Source organism: Myiozetetes cayanensis, unplaced genomic scaffold, assembly GCF_022539395.1.
Source record: "Myiozetetes cayanensis isolate MyiCay16 unplaced genomic scaffold, myiCay2020 scf3, whole genome shotgun sequence".
Lineage (NCBI taxonomy): Eukaryota > Metazoa > Chordata > Aves > Passeriformes > Tyrannidae > Myiozetetes > Myiozetetes cayanensis.
This window is the reverse complement of record NW_026087521.1, coordinates 44706655-44730274: the sequence shown is the minus strand read 5'-3', so window position 1 is coordinate 44730274 and position 23620 is coordinate 44706655. Positions and strand designations below refer to the sequence as shown.

General features: G+C 38.9%; 1 long non-coding RNA gene across 1 annotated transcript in view; it reads left to right on the top strand.

The window, feature by feature from the left end:
- Positions 1–14411, top strand: part of LOC126644833 (uncharacterized) — a 55543-nt gene extending 41132 nt beyond the window's left edge. The window contains exon 3 of the long non-coding RNA XR_007630030.1: positions 14286–14411. This is a non-coding gene — a long non-coding RNA (uncharacterized LOC126644833). The remainder of the gene's footprint in view (positions 1–14285) is intronic.
- The last annotated feature ends 9209 nt before the right edge of the window (positions 14412–23620 follow it).

The following is a 23620-nucleotide window of genomic DNA, read 5'->3' as shown; positions in this document are numbered from 1 at the left end:
TGAAACTTTATTAGGAATAATAAGGAATGCCAGCTTATCTCAAGTTTATGTGGAGACTAAACCTGGTAAGTAAAAAGATGAATATGAGAACAATGGTGTTTGTGGAATATACCATAGCTGCCCATCATACATGGTGTTATTTTTCCTGTTGTGGTAGAGCAGAGAATGCAGTGGACTAGCAGAGCTATTATAAAAGCTGAATGCAGCAGAATCTCATCTTTCATGCCTGGTAACACCTCCACGCATGGTCTCATTTAAATGAATCTAATAGACATATCTGAAGCAAAATACTGCTCAGACAACATGTGGCCTTTAGAGAGAAACGAATGGAAGAAATTCTACACTCAGGCTGTCACTCACTCAGTTGTTGACACAACTGTTTGGGGATTGTGAACTGGATCAGGGAACCAGATAAGGTTAAAAATAATGCAAACGAGAAGGGATCAGGAGAGGGTACCAGCTTACTTCTGTGGAAGGGGGGAGGTTTTGCACTTCTTCTCTAAGCTCAGTTGTGCTTTGCACTGGCTCTCTCCCTGTCCTGGACAACAGCTTCAATATTTGCCAAACCCTTCTGTGAGCAGATTTAGCTCACTAGGTAGAGAAGCAGAAAACTATACAAGCTTGTTTTTTAGCACAAGCTTGTGCCATTTTAGCACAATAAATTAGCTTAAACAAGGGTCTCTTGAGTACCAGAGCTAGTAGGAGATACAAAGCAGAAGCGTGACCTCCTCATAGTTTCAGGGAGCTGTTAGTTTAGCTTAGTATACCTCTGGAAACCCTGTGCAAATAATTGTGTCATTGCATATGGGGTAGGAGGCAACACCAATATGAAACAAAACAAGTGACTGACAGAGAGGGCAGAGAAGAATTCCATTGCCAAAATCCCTTGTATGATGAAACTGAAGTGTCAGCATGAGACAGAAGGGCAACCCTTGTCTTTCTGTATCAGTATGTAGAAATAGGTAGATAAAGGGTTTGGAGAAGGCTTAGTGCTGAGAACCTGAAGTGCTGTATTTAGAATTAGCTATAGGACTTCAGAAGAAATGCAGAGCTGAGTGTGAAATAAAAAATGGAGATTGTAAAGTAAATGGAGATTTTTCCCCTTTAAAAACAAACATAATTAGTGGAAAGATAGAATTTAGATTTGCTTATAGAATGATTCTCTATCTTATCATTGCCTAGAAAATAGTTTATATTTCTATTGCAAATTCCAGATAATGGTAGCCAGAAAATCCTTGCTGGATTTCTACTACACACATTCTGCATGTTGATCTTGTCCCTCTAGGTCTGCTCTTTGCTCCCTAGAGACCATCGCCAATGGACCAGCTGTATAAATTCATCCTTCAGCAAGCTTAATTTCTTTCCCATTACAGTGATGGCTGTTTAATTAGGAGAAACAGAGCAAGCACAGTACACTGAACTGAATTAGGAGTGTGTGAATGTAACTAGGATTTTTTCAGGTCTAATCACACAGCTGATTTTCAGTAAGATGAAGGCATAGAAACCAGTTTAAACTAGTAACTAAAATGTAGTGCCTAGCCTATGTCTGCTTAACACTAATCAAAGTTAACAGGTAGCTTTAATCTGGTTCTCAAGGACAGAGGCTAAATAAGCTCACTACCACTTTTGACGTTACCACAGCCCATTTATGATCAGTATTTGTATTAGTGATTTCACAAGGAAGATGAAGACTGAATATGTCTACAGGAAACATTAAACTTGTTCTGTGGATAGAGGATGTCATTCCTTAGTTAGCTATATTTACCATAATATTAATTTTTCAGTTTGCCTATGTGGGTTTGAAACTGGCACTCTAGTCATACTGATTGTTCAAATTCTTTTCTCCTTGCTTATTTAAAAGCATTGATTATTTTACTTCTAATTTCTCTCAGATAGTCCTGAATAGAACTCTGCTTTATGATTACCTTGTTCATCAGTTTCTCTTTTATTTTGAGTTGATAGGACTCTGATAGAGTGCACAGTGTTTATTAATTTGATACAGGAAGAAGCAGCTGTGGTGATATGATTTTAGTAGTTACCTAATGTCTTCATAGAAGGTATGAACTCAGGGTGACACATCCTTGGAAAGGTTCCCAGTGAAAACTGTCCTGGAGAGAGCATATCAAGCAAACAGAATTACTCAGGGCACGATTTGTCAGTTACTGCAAAGTGAGAGAGGGAGCTTGGAAAAACATACTGGACATTGCTGTAGAAAGGAAATCATGCCAGTGCATTCTGTGAGAGTCTGAGCACATGATGAGGGTGAGGACACCCTCACAGATGCCTCCTTAGTGACACTTGGGTGGGACACAGAGACAGAAGAAGTAAAAAAGTCATGATTAATGCTTTGTGTCTGAGACATGTCTTGCAGCAACAGAACATTCAAATCCTTTGCAGTGCTCTCATTTTTAATATTAGGTCCCTTCAGTCATTTGCATTGGGTGGATCACAGAGTCCACATCTCCTTGAGATTTCAAGGTATCTTCTTTACCTCAGCTTTTCCCCATCTAGTCTAATTTTCAAATGCCTAGTTAACATGACAGCTGGTACCAACAGCATGCCATTTACTGAACTTCCTGTAGTGTGAGAGGAACAAAGCACACCATTTTTGAGAGGATTTAAAACTTCAATGTGCTGAAGGTGTAGCCTCCCCATTTTCAGTCTTAATAATTACTCCAGTCTTGTGCTTTTGTATAAGGATTTAAACATAAATCTGTAGGGCATCTGAAGAAGTAGCTTAGGTGAATAGTTTTTCACAAAGAAGGTAAAAATGCATCCTCAAATTGAAAGCATGGTACTTTTCTTAAAACTCACCATTGTTTATTGGGCACTGAAGAAGCTATTCTGCTGAATGATAATATACTGGGTTAACTTTTGCAAGGAACAAGAGCAGTTCTGAATACTGATATTACACTCCGATAGCTTGAGCTCATGGGTTGCATTTTTGCAAGGGTAACACCACTGCACCAAAACCCCCAGCACTGTAAACATTGTGCTGCAAAGCACTCCAAACTCCTTGAAAACAAAGCTGAAGGCTTTTCCCATACGTGTCTTTTTCCCAAAGAACAAGAGAAATAATTTTAAGTTTATTAAGTTCTTCCATACTGTCTCATGCTATAATTTCATTGATTGTTATGTTTGTATTATATTTTTATTTTACTGACACTATGTAAACCCTGGTTGGGAAAACTTTTCCAAAGATTTCACTGCATAATCTCTAACTCATTATCAACTTTTAATGAAAGCATACCGCATAACATTTCCTAATAGTATATTCATTCAGTATAAGCACTTCTTTTGGGATAGATGTGAAGAAATAATACACACATGATATTTTTTCCTATTATGTCAGACATTATTACATTTGACAAAAGTTTGGTGGCTGTTTTCATTTTTCTAGGTTCTGAGGTAGACTGTGGCAATCCTGTGTATGGGATGTTGGCTTATAGGCTGGTATCATTATGTTAGAGCAGTGGAAAGATATGATAACATGGCTGTAATTTTGTCTAACTATTAAAATTCTAAGTTTTTAAAAAGTGAATGTTGGTTTGAAATATTCTATCTTCTGAAGAAATGTGGTTGTTTTTTTTTTTTTTCAAAGTAGTATATTGTAAAATAGTAATACATTGCATCTGCTTTTGTGATTTGCTTGCTTTGGTCGAGGGGACGAAGGTTCCCAAGAAAGAAGTTTAACTCGGAAATGCTTGGGATTTATGTTTAATTAACATTTGTAAGGGCTTTATTTTGCACTGACCAAGAACAAGTGCATGTTGACAACACATCATTATTTTTGCAGCTGCTCTCCTATGTGTTAACAAACTAAGGTATGTCTTTGACCACTTGATTATTATTAGCCTTAACCCAAATGTAATATCTAATGGATTTGCAAAACGGTGGTTCTTGGAGATACTTAATTATGGAATCGCTTCAGGTATTTAGCTGTTGGACTGTATATTTGACATTGAAAAGTCAACAATAGCCACCACAGGGCTGTATTAAAATAATAAAAATCTTCTCTTTAGACATATTGAGTCACATAAACAAACATGTATCTTGCAAAATATGTCATTAGTGTTTATTCTTAACGTGGTTCTTCAATGTTGAAAACACTTATCACGTTGTCTGTTGTGCATGAACATTTGTGCAATTAGTTCTGCAAACAGGCGTAAGCGATGTTCTTAATAAGGACTAGTGAACTATTTCCACACCATTCCATGGAGGCCTACCTGAATGAGCCTCACATATTAAAACAGTATATGTTTTCCTAATACAAAAGATCCTCTATGTATTTGAAAGATCAGCTCATACGAATTTGGCAGCCTGAATGGAACCCACGTGTTGTCATGCCAGTGAGCCAGCACTCTTCTGGAGTCTTGCTGAAGGCATATGTACTTGATTGTTTTCCCTGTGAAAATCTGCACTGAATTTAGTACCCTTAAGTAAAGGACACGTGAGTGACAGTCGTCTCACCATTAGTCTTTCTCACTTTTAGTCTATGGGCCTGTCTCTGGCCGTGTATTTGGTTCCTATAGGGAGTTAGAAAATAGGAAATAAGGCACAAGCTTCTGCAGGTCCACTGAAACTAGGTAATCACAGGTGTGCCCATTTGTATCAATAAACACAAAGTAGTTGACTAATTTTAGAAGGCAGTAGATCATGTTGTTTCTCTACAGACTAAGAGTATATTGTTTTTGTGTTGTAGCTGACAAACTCTGAAATTGATTGATTAATTAATACTGAATTGCTTATCACAAGATCACAGTTTAAAAGAAAACCCACTATCTGCAAAGGAGCAAGTGACTCTCATCTCACCAGAGCCTCACCAAACTCATCATCAGAGACAACCTTCCCACAAACCCTGTGTGTCAGTAGTGGAACCAAACTGGTCAGAACAACAAATGCAAAACTAATACACAGTTTTCTTCAACAACCACAGTAAATACTCTTCTTTGACGAAAAGCATCACTTGTCTTTCATCTGTCCCTACTCTGTCCTATCCTCCTCCTCTGGCTATATTTCCCATCTGATCCACTTGTTTCTGTTACTCTTCTCTCTGATATTATCAAATACCTTAATGTAACTGAGGAAAATTCAGAGTAACTGTCTCCAAGATGTAATTATCTTAAGTTTGATACATCTGGTTTAGACCTGTAGAAAGATTTATGTCCCTGAAGACTTGTCTGCTTTTCTTGAAAGTGGCACTTATTCTAATGAAAGATCTTGCCTCTCCCCACCACCTTTCATTCATAACAGAGATTAAATCTTTCTTACTTTGCTTGCTTCCTGCTAGCACTGGCTACCCCTTTACACCCAGAAGAGTCAGAAAAGCTTTTGATGGCACAAGAATCAGCCATAGAAATGTATTTATACAGAACAGAATGAGCTCTGAAGAAAACTGGGAAAATGGTTTTGTTTGTAGTATTTAAAATTCTGGATTATAAACATTTGTGTTTGATTAACTTCACCCTCAATTATAGCTCTGACTAAGCTTGCAATCCGTAGTTTTGAGACTACAAAGAAGAAAAAATATGGAATGTCAAAGTTGACATTCTGGAAATGTGTAAAGGAAAGGATAAACAAATAAAACCAGCCTCCACATTTTGTAAAGGAACATTCTGTGCACTGGAAATACTGTTATTAATTACAATCATGGGACTCACATGCAATGGTAAGGAAGAGTAAGCAGTATGAATTACTGAATGTACTTTTATTTTAAAAAAAAAAAATGGTGTAATCCTTGTGCATGAATAAAAGAAGAAAGAGGATGTCTCTTAGAGGAAAAGTAAATGTCACATTAGGAGGAAAAAGTTAATAAAGATCATCAGTCAAACATCAATATGTGATACAACCTAACCTGAGAACTGCTAGAGCTCTGCTAAGCTTAATGCAGTAGACTCCCAAGGCTCCCTGCATGCACAGTTAATTCCACAATCAATACCTTCTTCCAAAATGTGATTAAATATGGCTAAGTTAAGACACTGCTATAAATTGCCCCCAGAAGAGTTCTTGTTTTTCATCAGCCAGACAGCTGAATATTACTGCCAGAGAACATAAAGAATATGTCTGCCTCTCTGCTTTCACCTTTATAAAAAGGAATTTATAATTCTGATGAAGCTTTTGGAGAACTAAGGACACACTGCTGAACGACATCTAGGTGTTGTTGTTATTAAAAGTGCCTGTATGCCAGTTTAGCTATATATGGTGTTAAGAGTCTGTGCTAGACTGAAAAAAATTATCGGATGAATTCTGAGAAAGATTTAGACTTAAATCCTATTTCCAAAATTGAGTTGAAAGGGGGATTTATTTAATAAAGTGTTGATATCTAGAAATGAGCTACCTCTGAATTCAGGGAAGAGAAGGGGTAACATTTTAGACTACTGCACAATCAACTAGATGTACATTTCATCCTGAAAACAGGTCAAGTGTTTCTTTGCTGACCAGCTCAGGTCTTTTCTTCAGACACCTAATCCAGCATGATGAATTCTATGTCTAGGCTACCTAGGGCTTTATTCAGAAAGTTCTACCTACAGCTGTCAATCATTTATTTCTTTTGGCACCTCTCAAGGCCTAGATTTGTCCAAAAGGAATTTTTATGCAAAAGCATTAGGGAATGTATAACTAATCTGGCCTGTATTGTCATGTCTAAGTCTTCTTAAAAGTCCAAAAAAGTAGGGTCCCAAGTCACTCTGGCACTTTCAGTATGTTTATTTTCAGTGCTGTTGGAAAAGATACTGCTTTACAAAATAAAAGAGCAGTTCAGTTTTGTAAAATACAAGTCTTCATCATACTGACAGTACCCATTGCTGAGCTTTTGTCATATGATTCTAGTCCATCTTTTCACATCTGCTGATGAATGCTTAAGAAAAAAAAATGGACAAGTAGGGAAGAGAATTCAGTTCGATCTGCAGGATTCGCATCCCAACACAAACATCAGATGGAAAAGGTCAGTGAACTAAAAGTCTTTTTTTGGCAATGGAGCTAGGAGGTCCAGAAGAATTTCTCTAAATAGAAAACGTAAAACAAATCATAAATGTAAATCAAAAGAACATCCTGTTCTTGTTTATCTTGCAGATGAAACTAGAAGTTCACAAATCTTCATGCACAATTGAAAGGGGTTTTCAGACAACCTGTTGTCTGCCTACAATATGAACAGCTGTTTGTAGGAAAATTTTCTACGTAGGTCACTGCAGAAAAAGAGTAAGGTGTTGACAGCCTGATGGATGAGTTTGGCTGGTGTGGTGTCCATCCAGTTGTATGACTAACACTTTCATCTACATTATGTATTGCACACAGTCGGATTGCCTGTCATATAGTAGCACTTCTGAAGTTATAAATGGAAAAAAGATCACCTGAGTTCCTAAAGAGCAAGTCTCCTAAATGCTCTACCATTAAAAAGAGTAGTGAAAGTTCAAATTAAATTAAAGAAATAAAATACTCTTTATATGAATGGTTGCAGCTGTTAATATGTGGAAATGATCATGCTGCTGTGCATACAGAGCTGAAAGACAAGCAGAGGTCCCATTGCTATGTAGAATTGCACCTTGTTTCCCAGCCAGGAACATCGCTGCTTGTCTTTCAGAATATTGATGGTCCTTATGTAAGCAAAATTTTGCTGGACATGCACACATTGTTTCAATCAGTTTGCATTGACTGGTATCTAAAGTCCCAGGAGTCTCATCCATTTAGTTTGTGCATGGAACTCAGTGTGGCTGCAATACAAATAAAAAAAAAACTTCAAGCCACAGTTTTTATGAAGGAAAAAAAGATTATTTTTCTTTATTTTTTTACTTGCTGAAAAGACAAATACCTATCTGTTTCTGCTAGACCTTTCCCTGATATTTCCTTCTAAAAGAGAAATGGATTACCATTCCAACATGGTAGACATTTGATCTGGACCAGTCCTGGTCTATTAGGGTATGGAATTGCAAATATGCCTTTTTTTTTAAAGTCCTGCTACTAGGTGGCTCAGTGGCTATATGCAAGCCATCTAACTTTCATGAGGAACTGTGCATACCATGGCAGATGCCTGCAACTGGCTGATTTAATCTTGGGCTGGAAGTGAATGTGGGAAAGCTTTGTTCTGTGATTGTCTGCTAGCGGCTTACAGAAAAAAAGAAAGGAATTGAGTTCATTAACTACTCCACTCCCCTGTAGCCATATTTGTAAAGTTTCTGTTATATTTAGTATTTATCACTGTTGCAAACTATTGTGAGGTGTCTGCAAGGTCAATATGCTACTGTACAGAGTCCTCTCTTACTATGAGCTGAACTGCTAAAATGTGAGTGTTACCACCAGCCTGGCAAGCACAAAAGCAATACAAGAGATTTTTCCTCTTCTATTTCTTAACTGTATAGGACAGGAGTTTTCATTATCTTAACGATTTTTTAAATAATGCATTATATATATATATTTATGCTCAATCTATATCAAGCAAGCCTTTGCATTCTCTCTGGCTGGGAGTACTAATCTTACAGAAGGAAAATGAGTTTTTTCCTTTCTTTTTATTGTAGGGGTAGGACAGCAGTTGACACTTATTTTAACTCCACAGTGGAGGCATCTAAGGATGTGTAATTGCCCTATTTCCCTGGCTGGGGAAGCCTCCACTGATAAGTGCAGGGTGATAGGTTTTTGTAGGTGCTTCACCTTGTTCTTCCCCAGGCCGTTCTGAGAATTTTTCTACCCCCAGTAAAAAGAGCCTGTTTACTGTGTTACACTGGTAGAAGGTAAAGTACTCTAAAATCCATTTAATTTCTGTAATGCAAAGAAGAGATCTCTCTTCATGTTACAGATGTGAAAATGGACAAAGGCCTCGAAGTGTATCTGTGCTGGATCCATCACTGAGTTACCTCTATCAGGTATATTCTTCTAGGTATAGTTTTGTAGCACTCCTGTCTGAAAGTACACACAAAAGGGTAAAATTTGTTTTGATGTCAATAGTTTTAGTAAGAAATTGACAGGAATGATCCCCACCATGTTGGAATGTATGCCATATTTTAATTACATGGCTCTGGCAAACATATTTTTTTTCTTCTTGGATAACTTTTTCCTCCTTGGGTTTTTCAGGGAAACCCTTTCTGAATGCTTGTTTTGAAGACAGATCAATATTTTTCTACTTCTTTTGACTACTAGAAGTTCCATACTGTGCTGGCAGTCTCACAGGCAGCTGGTATTTTGCCTAGTTAGCTGCTTAATTAGGGTGTCGTGGTAGGGGTACAGAAGGGAGGATATATTTCTGTAGAGGTGTTTCTAAGCTGCGAGTACAATCATTAACTGTTTTATTTTAGTCCTAACTGGAGGGAAAGGAGTAGGTGAGCTGTTAACATGTAGCTTTGTAACAATGCCTTGTTTCACTGCTCTACTTATAAATAGCCAAAATTTTAAAATATAGCACAGACTCATCTTTCCTGAAGAAAGAAATGGAAAACTCTGGCAGTACAGACTACAAAAATGATGACATTAGAAACTGTGTCATGAAACTGGAAAAGAGATCCCCCAATGCTGATTTGTAATTATAATCGCTTTTTTCTGCATTGTGCTCTAGTTCATTTACTACCTCAGAACCAAAGCCTTGGGCTTGCTAAAGCTTAAGCTGATCAAAATCTAGAGTAATTCAAATATTAAGAAATTCTTGAGTCATTCACGTCCCACCAGATCTTTTACTAGCTTGAGAAAGTGTTCAAATTAAACTAATGCTATGCTCTGTGAATAGACAAATCCTGAGATTTCAGCCAAGTTGCTAAATCTCACATACAGTGAGCTGAAACAAAATGTAAACTCTGAGTCAGCAAGCAACATTATGGGTTTTGAGCAAATGAGGAACGTTGCCACAATTGCCTTATTAATGAGTGTCACTAAACTTCATCAGTGTCTACATAATCTTGACATAGGACTGAAGAAATAAGTTATGGGCTATAAATATGATATGTCCTGTAGTAGAGGTCAGCTATTTTATGCATACTGAATAATACCAACCAATCCTAAAACATGAAGAAACATCCAGTTCAGATGATTTACCCCATCAGATGTCGTCATCTGTTAGGTCAGATCCTTTTGATACTGTTACAAGACCAAATCTATTTTTACCCAGCTCTGTTCTAATATCGTTCACTAGCTCTTCAAGTGCTTTGATCCAAAGCCTGAATGAACAGGTGTAAGAACGTTATCTGACCAAATATGAACTCACGTATTTTATATATTGTACATGCTCACACTTTTATTTATAAAATGAGTTCACTGACCCTGGCATTTTACTTGCACTGTTTCTGTCTTGTCTGTTGAAATCTGAAATGATAGAAAGCAGCACCAGTATCTTCTAAACTTTCATGATGACAAGCAGAAGTAAAAATTAAGTGAAAGATGAGAGGTTTTTTCCTCTCAACTGAGGTAGTGAACTAAACATAAAGTTTATTTTTTGTCTTTTAGTCTTCAGGAGTAAACCAAAACTTCTTTGCAACTTTTTGTTTTGGTCTATGTTGCATGTTATGTTTTTGTTGGTTTTGTTTGTATTTTTTAATTTTTACCTACCAAAACTACAGAGAGATATAAGGAAACTTTTTAATTATCTGTATTTTTTCAGAAGAAAATAAGATACAAGCAGAATGTTCATGTTTTTAAGCACACTTTGTGGGAAGTGTCTAATTATTTTTCCAAAGGTTTTGGAAGGAAATACTTAAAGCATTCTGTACTCAGTAGAGATCTTTGTACCTCATGTACGGTCTTTGTTTAATGAAAGCCTGGGAATTTCATGTCTGTAGGTTTACCTTTCTTTTCCAGCATAGCTCAGGTTGCCTTAAGCTACTAACAGTTATTCAAAGGTTTGTAGTAAGACACAAAGAAATTACATATAGTCAAAAGGCAAACCCAAGAAACATATTGGAAATGGCAGGTCATGTAACTTTTAGACATATTAGGATCAAATGACTATCTTAAAATGTGTACTTTTTACAATGTTTTTTACAAGGATCTGATAGCAGAGTAGCAGTATAACATTGGCAAACAAGTCTGCTGCTTATTTGCAGGTGGCTCATAGCTACCATATGCATAAGGGTGGAATTTTTAGCAAGTATTTTTAGCAAAGTCTGTGTGTGAAAGTTGGAGCTGACCACCCTTTCCATGTAACCAGGGCCAATATTTTTCACTGAAGGTGAAGGTTAAAGGTTAAAATTATGGAACTAATTGATGTTTATTCAAGCCAATAATCTAAGTGAAAGCACTAAACCTGTATATTAGTATGATTCCAGGAGAGACAGATAGCGTTGTGTATTGTTAAGTCAAGTCTCACAGTCCTGTTATGGCTCTGTGTATCATTTGCTCATAACTTTGAGAACTGTTAACAGTTTTGGCTGTACTTTTCCATTGCTGATGTCTCCTTGAGGTGGAAACCTCTGACAGATAGCAGCCAAGTGATTGAGGAATTTCTGAAAGGAATGTTAAGGGAAGAATAGATTGCTTTATTCCTTAAAAATATTCTTGAAAGGTTATCTCTGCAGTGTTGTAGTGTGGCCTTGGATTTGGGGAGAATGAGAGAAGGAATGGTAGGCAGCTAATGACAAAGAGGAAAGAGTCATGGAGACAAAATAGCTGGTACACATCTGAGCAAGAAACTAAGAAGATATTCCATGTGGGAGTTGTTGGGAGACTGTGTTCGGAGAACAGTAACCTTGGAGGGAAGGCAAAGGAGGAGAGCTGAGACTGGCTTAGCAAGTACGGCGGGACAGATATAAGAGGCTTGCTGGAGAAAGAAGAGGACACAGATAGATGGGCAAAAGGGATTGTCCTGTGACCGGGAGCTGCTGTTACAGAAAGCCTTACGCATGCATAGGGACAGACAGGAAGGCCTGGGTATTGTGAACAAAATCCAAAAAAAGTGGGTGAGAGTTCTACCTGTCAGAACACATTCTTCTGTGATGGAACCCGCTATTCCTGAATTACCTTTCCTGTCAGCCAGTAATGGTAGTAAACGTCACCTGAAAAAGCAAATGTCTTGCAACAACTTCTGCTGGTTTACTGGCAGGAAGGCAGCTTGTCTGGCTCAGCGACAGAGACCTGTGCTTCGGGTCCAGAAGTCTTGGCCTGTGGATATATGATAGACACCTGTGACAGGCACGGAGGAGTTGGTGTAATGATTTAGTTCTGTTCTTTCCAGGCTGTGATTTGATAAGTGTCTAGGAAATGATACACAAAATGGTACTTCTTAGACTGTAAAATCGAATGATTCGAAGTTACTAAGTAGCTACAAGAGTCTACCCTGAAATCAGTGATTAATTTCATAATACACTCTTTCTCTTGTCTTTCCCTACTGAATTTATTCTGTAATACTCCCATGACATGATGGGGCTTTTGTATCCTCTCTTTGTTATCTGCACTAATTTATGACTGATGCCCAGTACTCTGATGAGTACTCAGTGTTTAGTACTGCTGATACTCGAAGTAAATCATCCATATAAAACAACTACAAGCTGACTCTTTAGCTGTGCTTCAAATTACAACCCACAATCTCAAGCCACATATGGGAAGATGAGGAATATGCAGTTGCTAAAAAACAGTGAAAAGTGTGATTTAAATGGCTTGGCTGGCACTGCAGAAGTACTCTGGCAAAAAGCCACATTCATTTGTTTTCATTGTGACACGTTCTGTTTCACCTTTAAACACTCGCCAATTTTTGCAACAAATGATATAAAGGGGAAAAAAGAGTGCCCAGAAAGTGTAGCCTTCATCACTAAGTTGTCTGGATTTTGTCCCAGAGGAAAGCCATGTAGTAAACTGACTAAGGCAAGGGCCCCAAAAAACTGGTATGTAGTAATATATTTTTAGGCCTTAACTCAGTGTACACTGATAATCCTAAGCAAAACATCATGTCATAAACTCAGGTGCTTTTGGAGCTTGGCAGAGACTTAGAAAAACAGGCTTAAAGTTTTGACTTCAGATTTTTGTGAAAACCAGGCCATGCCCTATAAGGTGTGCTGTGCTGCTACTGCCGCTGGAGGACTGGAACACAAAGTAATGACATGAGTCTCTTCTTTTATTTTGCAAGTGCATTTTTAAATGTAAATGTACTCAGAAAAATGTCTTTACCTGACACCAGAGTTTTATTTGTATTAAATTATTTAATAAATATTTTTATTTATAAATAATTTATAAATAAATTATTTAATTTATTTTTTATTTGTAACTTTTATTCTTATGTTAAATATGTTGAATTTACCTAGCCCAATGACTACTGCATCTGCTTCTAGTCCAGCAAATTCAATGTGCACCATACGAAATTAAACAATAATCTTACAAGATCATTCCAAGCTGGGTTTTATAAGGGTGGACAATTGCTGGTAGAGCAAGCATGTTGGCTTGTGTATTTGCTCACATGTGTTCCTCTGGGAATCTGGATTATTCACATGCTATTGTTATGTGTGACTCATTCAACCTGATGAGCCACATGTGGCTGGGTTTGTGCACAAATAGGAATTCTGCTCAGCACCTGAGGAAAGCATGCTTTTCCTCAGCACATTCCCAAGTCTTGCTCCAGTGAGCAACCTACTCCTACCTGTGGTATGATAGCAGTTTTTGCCTTTCTCCTATGACTTGATGGCAGTGGGAAGATTAGCAGTCTCTCCCAACCTGTTCTTGTGGAGGTGAGGTCCAGCCTGACCACTGTCAGGAACTGTAAGTCCTGCAGTCAGAATCATGGCAGTTGGCCTGTTAGAGTAGGCAGAAGCTTAGAAATAAGTTTTCTCCCCTCCAGCTGATTTATCTCTGCCATTCCACCAAATGTAACATCTTATGAATGTCAATTAAACTATAAAATAACTCCAGAACACCCTCAAAGCAGACAAGCAGAGTAATCAGGTATGCATGACATTTTATAGAGTCACTTCAGTACCTCTAACTGTATTTCAGAAGAGGAACACCTGAGGGAAAGTCATTAAGAAATTACAGTTATTTAGATAAATGTCATGCTTTGTTTTAAAATGTGCAGCACATACCAAAGAGGTGCTGAATTGCTGTATTAGAATGGCCAACACTGTCTGCTCAGGGCAGGAGGGTACAGAGAATTTTTTTAGGTAGTTAATTTGTAAAGGTTTTGTATTTTTAAAGGAGAGGGTAGGGATTTGAATGTAGAAGGGAATTAGTTTAAAGAGGCAGATCAGAAATGGGGGACCGAGCCACAGGACTAAGAGGTCCCAGCAGAAAAGTAGGAGTGAGTGAGGAGTATAGAAACCTCAGCAGGGTGAACAACAGGACAACAGATTTATGGACACTGCCTTTTTTTGTTTTTTTTTCTCTTGGAGGTGCTGACGTCTGGTTGGTGTTTCTGAGACTATTAACAATAGCTACCTTCCTCAGACTCTCCAGCAATGGCTCATAAACTTCCTGGGATCTGTAACCTTCTTGTTGAAAATTACTGGTTTGCATTAAGAGGGTAAGTGTTTAATGTTAACAGCAACATATTGGTTTGGGTGGAAGAGCCTAATCCAGATATTAAAACAACATTCAATCCTGAAGGAAAGAAACTGGCTTTCATTTTTAACTCACCTGCTTTCAGGTACTACATTTCAGGAAAGTGTTTGAATACAGCTTTGGGATGCATGGGTTAAAACATACTCCCAAGGCGTAGGTTTTCATTATAATGATGAGAAAACTTACAGGCAGAAGTGCTTCAATAAAGTAATACCAAATGCAGAATTAACTCTGTTATCTTCCAGTGAAATCCCTGCACTGGGAGAAATTTGATCATTTGCTAAGAAGGTGCCTACTCTGTAATTGTTTCCCAACCATTGAACTTTTGGGTGGGAATTTACCCTATCAATGTATTCTTATCCCAGATGCCACATTACATTTGTAATGTGATACACCTGTATCTTTAGCAGAGCTGGTTGCTGCTTCATTGCTTTTCTTGCCACTAGTGAATGATTCTGGGGTTCCTGTGTCTTTCCATGGTTTAAGAAAGACCTCTCCCTTAAGGGAGACAATGAACAATGACTACACTTCAGAAAAGCAGGTAACAAATCAACAAGTACTCAGTGGAGGACAATGGTATTTCTTTCTTTAGATATTATTTCAGTATTTTCTTCTTCATTGCCAATTTTATTCTTCTGTAATTTCATAAGTAGCTTGTAGGAATGAACAGAGACTTCACATGTCCCATGGGCATTCTGCCTGACTATGTAAAGAATGTTCACTATCAGTCAAATATTTGAAAATAACAGGAAACCTTGTACAGATCCTCATTAATATGCAATAAAATGGACTGGCTTCTTATCTTGGAGATACAGACCACTCTCCCCTGTAATAGAGAATATCTGCAATAAAGAGGCAAAGAAAATGATGTGCTGGTAAGAGCAGCAGTATATTTACCATAACCAGAATTGCTCTGAGGAAGCGGTGCCTGTGCTTTTGGCCTGGGCAGTCACATAACTTCTGATAACTGTATGATAAGGAAAGGTGTGACCCTTCCACTGCCAGATAAGTGGTATATATCACATTCTCAAGATCTACCTGCCCCGTTATTTAGCTGTCACACATCCATCATCATCATCATGGCTAGGCTTCGCGAATGAAGATTTGAGAAGGGCTCTACCCACGCTTGCTACAAGCGCGCTGATGGCTAAAAAGGCCAATGCGAGATAGACAAGTCCGGTTGCAGAAGGCACAGCAGAAAGACTCCCCAGGTGATATCGACAAGACGCGATTCTTTCTGTGTTGTCTTTTCTCCTGGAGAGTGATCCTGCGTGTGTTCTCAAAAGCAGCAGCAGCGTTATAGATGGTGTGTCTCCAGGCCTCCCAATTGGAGGCCAGGGTAGACCAATGGTGGTGATCAATATGGCCACACATCCAGGTACCTCCAGGTACATGTGAAATGAGTCATCACTGAATGCTGTGTGTGTTTTCCTCAGAGGTTTACTCTGTCCTGTGTTCACTGCACAGTGTAATATGGTCAGAGGTCACACATCAGTCTTGGCAGACACATATACACAGTTCTACCATGCATCTTTCTTATGGTGGTGGGACTTGCCTTTATGCTATAGATGAGATGAAGGCAAGTGGAAGGTCTGTGAGACACTCAGAAGTGATTGGTTCAGGCTGCCCAAGTAATCACCTGGTTTGTGGCTTGCTGCCTCTCCACGCTTCAGGGACACTGTGGAAGATGGTGATAAGTGTGAGCTGTGGCCTGGATGAACTGCTTGGTGTGCTGTATTCACCTCATGAGCTTACCACCCCTGCATTGAAACCACTCTGACTCACTAGCTAAAATTTCATCCACTGATGTAATTAAAAAGTAATAAAAAATGAAGCAAGGCTAATGAGACTTTTTAATAGTCTCGATGGATATCTCTAAGCCAGAAACATAGGAATAATTTTATTTTATAATAAGTAGACCTTATTAAATTGAAGTTTCAAAAGTGACTAGGTTTTGGAAACATAACAAGGTGGGTTTAATCAAACTCCAAATTCCAAAGCAAAGGTCACAACTTGTTATCAAACACATGAAGTCTTAATATTTTTTCTCATGTTAGGAGTGCAAAGAGATGTTTTGAAGGAGTAGTACTAATCTAAATCCCAAATTTCACTTTGTTGTTGTGGAAAAAGACTACACGTGTATCGAAACCTGAAAAGCATACAGGGTTTGAGCTGATGTGTGGGTGCTGGACTCTTGTGATTTGATCTCGGTCATGTTGGAAAATAATGTATCAGAAACTGGCAAAGGCATACTTATTTAGTACACTTCAGCATGAAAACTTATCAGCAGACAGCTTCAACTGGGAAACTGAGTATTACCCAGAGTCAGGCATTGACTAGGAACTAGCTTGGTGCCTGATCGGTAGTCCTGGAAAAGCTTCAGGCTGTTACTCCTTCACTCAAACTGTGGGTCCATTCAGAGGCTGAAGATGGCTCAGCTCTAGGACTATGTCTACTGTGACAGTAACTATAATAAAGATTAAGTGCTTGAAATCGTGGAACTGCCTGCTTAAGTGTGATTAGCTCTAGGAATGGTTGTGTGGGTTTGTATGAAATAGAAATGTCAAGAAACTTTGTAAACAAGTCAGTCCCCCTTTTTATTTTATTGCAAAATGTACCTCTCTGGACTTCCAATTCTACCTGGGTGGAAAGGCCAAAGGGCCAGGTGTTTTTTCAGGCTATTCATTGTTATTGGAATGGGATGCCACGGAGTGGTGATCTGCTGGCATACTGCTTCGAAAGGGTCTGCTGATTTTCTCTCTGCTGCTCCTGGCTGCATGATGCTGTTTCTTCCCTTATGTGGCTTAGATGCCTGTATGCTGATTCAACTCACTGAAGCAGCAGAGAAAAATCTATTTTTCTATTATATTTTTAGATTAGTTTTCTGCCTCTTCAGTAGGATGAATTAGTTAATTGAAAGGCAGAATAAGGCAACAAAAAGACTAGATGACTGAAAATGATATGAGAATGGTTTAGGATCACCCTGCTTTGTTTGCGATATCTTACTTATATGTTAGATATACTCAGCTTGCCTTGTCTTGGAAATTGCCCTATAAGCATGATCTGCATGAGTATAGTACCTTGTATGTTGATGTGGACAAGGTGTTTATCATTGATTCTTCTGAAAACTGCAGTGTGCCTAACTTCACATGTGACTTTTCCTTCAGTCCTCTCTTTCTGTGAGGACTACCCAGGTTAGCACAAATCCTTATGGTACCATGTGTATGGATGTGAAAGGAACAGGATTATTTTTACAGATGTGAACATATTACAACATGTACAGCTAAGCAGGCAGGAAGGAATGGGATCCTCAGATGTGGAATAGAGTGTTAAGGGCAGGAACCTTTTAACCAGAGTATTAACTTTGTCAGAGCCCAAACTTTTGTAGACAGACAAAAGTGATGTAATATTCCTGGGAGCTAGAAATTACTTCACCTTAAACACTCCTTCAAGTTTGACTCACAGAGAAAATTTCTGCAGGTGAAATATATTTCAAAAACATTAGCAGGATGATTTTGATTTTATTATTTCTTTTATTTAAAAGCCATAAATATAAAGCTTATTTCTGTCACTCCAGAAAATCCGTTGCCTTCCATAATGTCACAGAATTGATGTAGAAGATTGCTTCTGGGTATCTGTTCAGTGGAAGCACTAGCATTAGAGATTAAAAATCACTAGGTCTTCTTTCCTAAAAGACCCATTTTAATAACTTGATAGGTATTGCTATGTGATAGCTTTGGGGAACTGCCATTGTAAAAGGCAAGGAGTCATTGTATCAGCTGAATCTGGGTATGGAGGGCTGACCCAACAAGGTAGAGGCTCAGTGCTTTTCCTTGCTGACGAACAGGTCTAAAAAGTGCTTTAGAATTAGACCAGTCTGTTGCACAGGCAGGTTGGGTCTTGCTGCTCCCTAACTCTACAGGATAATGGCAATCAGTGGCTAACACTGACATTGAGTGGCAGAGAAACCTGATAGTTTGTCTGAACTTTCAGAGAAGATGGGATAATAAGTGAGTTATTTGTACTTCTGCCCATTTAAAGTAGTGAGTGAGTATGGCAAAGAGCTAACAAGTTGAACTTTATCAATAATAACCCCCTCTCTAGCCCAGATACTTCTTCAGATTTTTCTCTAGAATTGGGAACTAAGGCTGATGAGTACGAGGGCTGAGGCAACAGCCCTGAGCTGTGGAGTGATTTAGAGGAAAGCAGTGGAACTGGCTGTAGCAATGACAAAATAATTTCCACCCTCTGGAAAATATCACTGACTTCCCCTCTATGTCTGTGAGCCAGGAGGAAGTACCCAGAACAATGAGATTAGAAACAGATGGATCTGTTACATTAGGAGTTCGAAATCCTGTTTTTTTCAGTGATTTAGGAAGAGGAATGGAACATTTTTCAAGTTCTTTGCACATGCAATGCTGCAGTGCTATGTACAGCTGATGCAAATAAGCCTTTCCCAAATACTACAGACATTAACAACATCTCTCCAGTAACTGAAAGAGGATACAACTTGAGAAAGAATGTCAAGCATTTATAGAAGCAGATAGTTGGAAAACACAAACAGCTTCATCTCACCAGGTGGCTTGATTGTGTTGACAGGAGAGTAAAGCAGTATGGTACACTTCGTAGTTTGTTCCAGTTACCAGACGGGACTGGTTGGTACTGGCTGAACAGACTGCACCTTTCCTCTGACTAGCTTTTATCTTCATTCATCCTATCTTTTCATTTTTTATAAATAGCAAAAACTGGCTCCCTCAAACACCTCCTTTGTACCTCTAACTCTACTCTGAAATATGATTATCTTGCAATGACTACAAAGTTACTGCGTTACTAACTGTCAATAAAAGCAGGAGATTGGAGAAGCAGGAATATAACAGCAGGACAGGACAATGCAGAGGAGGCTTAGAAAAGCTGTCCTATGGGGGCTCAGAGGAAAAGAGGAGCATGGCAATCTGGCATAGGAGGCACTGCTAATTGTAGTGGAATTGCTAACAGTGGAAGCAGCCTCTACACTTGGTAGAGTCAGGAAGAAAAAAGTGTCAGGGAACAGGCAAGAAGGCAAGGAAGATGTGGCCACTTTCCTGTCTGCACGTCACTTATCTCTTTTGGCCTGACTGTTGTGTATGCAGAAGTCTGCACAGCTTCCTTCCTTTACTGGAGTTGTCTAGAAGAGGGCAGTGGAGGAGTTGTGCTGTTATTCAAAGTTCCTGGATTAGGCAGTTGCTTTTAGGGGGCCAGAACTTTTTTGCTATCCTGTGTATCAACTGGGCCCTTGTTCATCCTCTGTCTTTGCACAGTTTTGAATACAATTGACAAAGTATGTAGGACACTGCTGCTGAGTCCGTGGGCTCAGAGAGAGATCGGGTGGGGAGATGAACTGAAATATCAGTGTCTGTCGCACCAAAATAATCTCAAAAGAGTGGAGCGGCAAGTGTCAGTTAAACTGAGGTGGAAATATCTATCCACCACAGAGGAGAAAGAGATGAATAGCAGAGAAAATGTGAGGAGTTCTCATTCTAAGCAGTGGCTTTCAAAGTGAGTCCTGATGTCCAAATTTCTTTTTGGACCAGATCAGTGTCATCTTGGCTGAATGTCAGCAGTTATTAATATTGGGATTTTTTTCAACTCCTGGTAATCTCCATTCTTCTCTGTATTGATATGGTTTGTGTGCACGATCTAGCAGAGTGCTTAACAGCCAAGATCTTCCTTCATCTACACTAGATTTTTACTAATAAAAGGTGATGGTCCTTTTATGATGTGCTAGTCTTCCTCAGCGTATTGCTGACCAGTGCTACTTAACTGGGCCTCCTACAGTAATGACTGGATTTGGCTTGATTCCTGTTTCTAGCTTTTTTTTTCTTTTTTTTTTTTTTCTTTTTTTTTTAAATTTTATTTAATTGGTTTTCAAGTCAGTTTCAGAAAGTTCCTGCAGATTTGTCTGTGCACTGTCTGGGTGCTCCTAATACATTTATCTGAGGCTCACTGATAGTGGTGAGAATCAAACCCATTTATTTCTCTTGGAAGAAAGCCATATATGTAAGGTGGGAGAGGGATAACGAGGAGACCAACAGCTTAAGTGGTGTGTGCTGACTTCAGATTGTTGGAAACATCCTGCTCAGGTGGCATATGCATTTGATGAAGTCCATGCTTCCAAATGCTGAAACTACCTGTGCATATCAACCCAATGTAATCTTTTGTGGGGTTAATAGCAGTAAATGATCAACTTAGATTTTCCAGATTGTCTGGAGGTTAAATTTCTTTAAATCCCTTTGGGTGGAGGTGAAGCAAGTGCATAGCTTGGACTGTGTGCTGTGATCTGTAACAGGATTTTGCTGGAATACACTAGCATGGGTGGCCTTCAGGAAGGAAGGCAGATGTTTATTGATATGAGGGGAATGCAAGGGGGAGTTGAGGGACGTTTAAAAATTAACAGAAAACCCCCTCAGCTTTATAATTCCAAAAAAGACCTTTCAGCTGTGACTATCAGTAAGAAAATCAAGAGCAGACCTGCCACAAAGCTTGTGAAAAGCACATGAAGAGTAGTGACACTGGAGCATCCTGAAATCTGAGCAAAATAAGTTTGCATGCTCAACATTTCAGTACACTTATATTACTAATATGCATAAGGTGAATGTAGCACAATAGTTCTGCAACCCACCAATAGTGGTGGGTGCTTGGAGGCATCTCTCAGGTGGGCATGAGGGTGGCCCCAGGAGCAGCGTGTCCGGCAGTCACAGGTGGGGTGGCAGTTAGGTATGAAACATCAGGGGTTTGTTAAGTGCTGACAGAAGCTGAAGGAGTGGAGACAGGAGGCTGCCAAGGGCAGATCAGCACTAGGGAAGTTTTGCTTAACAGAGAGTAACATTAATATGTAAGAAACTGGAGGAGTGCAGGCCCTGGAGCAAGGCAAGTAAGCAGGGCGAGACAGGGCAGATTATATAGTCTAGCAAGGTCACTTGCTGACAAGTACCCCCTCAGAACCCTCCATCCTCATACCCCTTTGGTGTTGCATCTGGTATCTCAATTTCACCCAGAACTGCCAGGTTTCACCTGCTCCATCACTGTGCAGGTTGCCAATTGGAGCATTAGCTGCTTGTGGGCTGTAGTTGTCATGTGGGAGTCGCAGAGAGAAAAGTCCATGGGAAGTGCCTCTCCAATACAGGGATTGTGTGTGTTCCATATTTTCCGTGTACCCCTCCCATATGCCAGTCTCCCATGCCACTGACCACCTTTTGCCTCCACTGCTGTCAATGCCCTTAATTCCCTTTTCCATATCCAGTGGATCTGTGAGCTCTCCAACCCCTTTGGCTTCTCCATCAGTGGTCCTGTGCATCTCTCCTGCTGCCATCTCCCTAAGCATTCTCCTTTATTTTCTTCCAACCTGCAGTGTAAGTTGTCTCTTCAAGGATGGGTAAGATTTGCAAAGCTGAGCTAGCAGTACAGGGTGAGAGGGATATAGGGTGTTAATGGCTCCCTTGGAGAACCCTGGAAGTTCATGGTAACATGGAAATGGTTGAAAAAAACCAAACCACATCAGTGGATGTAGCCTCTATTTCCTTGTTTTCTTTTCAAGGTTTCACCCAGTAAGGATGAAATGTTCCTCTAAAATGTTGATCAGAAGTGATGTCCAAAGAAAATTGCTCTTGAGCAGAGTGCTAGGTCATGCTTTCCTTGATGAAGATATTTTGAATTTTTTATTATGTAGCTGACAAATGCTCTTTACTAGCACTTGACTCTTAAAGCTGGCTTCTTTCCATCTTGCATAGAACTATTATTAACAGAAGCTTGGGAGCAGAGCAAATTTGATACACCAGGAAAAATGATGCAAATCCTTGTTTTTCTGTGTAGGGAGGCTGAGGCACAGACAGGCTCAGTGCTAAAGGTTAAATGGTGAATTGTCTAGCAGAACTAAAATTGAACATTAATTTCTCATTTCAGGTTTTCTGCTTACCTTTTAGCTCATGCAGCTGTTTTCCAGTGCTGGTTTTTGGTTGATTAGATCTGAGGTTTATGTGTTTTCTGTGGTTACTTCAACCTGTCATATTCACCATATGTCATAGGTACTTGGACTATTCACACATCCAGGTTGATGTAAGATTGCAGGTTGATGTAAGATTAGTGTCATTGCTCGTCTTATGGAGTGTGCGTCCTTGTGCACAGAATTTGACAGAATGCTTTTAGTAATTTGCAGGCTACAACCTTTTTCTGAATATATGGTAAGCCTCTTAAATAAAAAGGTCTTCTGCAGCTAGGAGCATTAGAAGGAATCAGTGTTCTTAGCAGAAGAGGTATTATCCAAAATAATTATATTGGTAATATTTAAAATAATTTATCATGTAAATCAAACCTACTGGATATGCATATACAGGCCGTGTCATCAGATAGCTGAAATGTTGACAAATATAATCATTGTGATGAAGTTGTGCACTATTTTTCCTTAATTTCAAATGGTTTATTCACTATTTTTATTTCTGGAACAGAACTTTCTTATCATGCTTGTGGTACTGTTTGCAATCGAATTCTCCAGTTATAATGACAATCTTCACAATATCTATCAATCTCAGATTACATTATCTGGGAGTTATTAAGTTTGTATGTAAGTGTCCTGTACTTGTTTTTCCTGAGGCTTCAGGATAGTATTTAGGCACATGTGTAAACACTTCAAAATACCATATAGACATCACATTCAATGTGGTGTTATATGCAGTTTTTTGTAATATATGTTGGTTTCTTTATAAAGCATTTTGTGCTATGCATACACTCTGTGTGTCTAGCAAGAGACAACATCTAAGAAAATAAATTTATCTCCTTAATGTAAGGAGATAAGAAGAGTGAGTTTTTTCTCACAAAAGAAGTTTGTCCTATAGTAATTTTCTAGTGTTTTAGGATAGAATTCAAGAGGTTGGTAATATGTATTTAGCAGACTCTTCTTTTGGATTAACATCTTCTGAAAATACAGTTTTCTCATTATTGGACGTTACTACATAATTACTATGTACAATATGTGGAATCTCACAGCTGTCTCATGGGGACTAGATCAGTTTACAGTTCTTCAGGTATACAATGGTAGTGTGATGCTGAGCTATGAGACCACCATAGCGTCCCTCATACAGCATGTTTTGAGTGTAGTTAAGCCGGTTTGGGGGTGTCAGCTCGTAATTTAGAT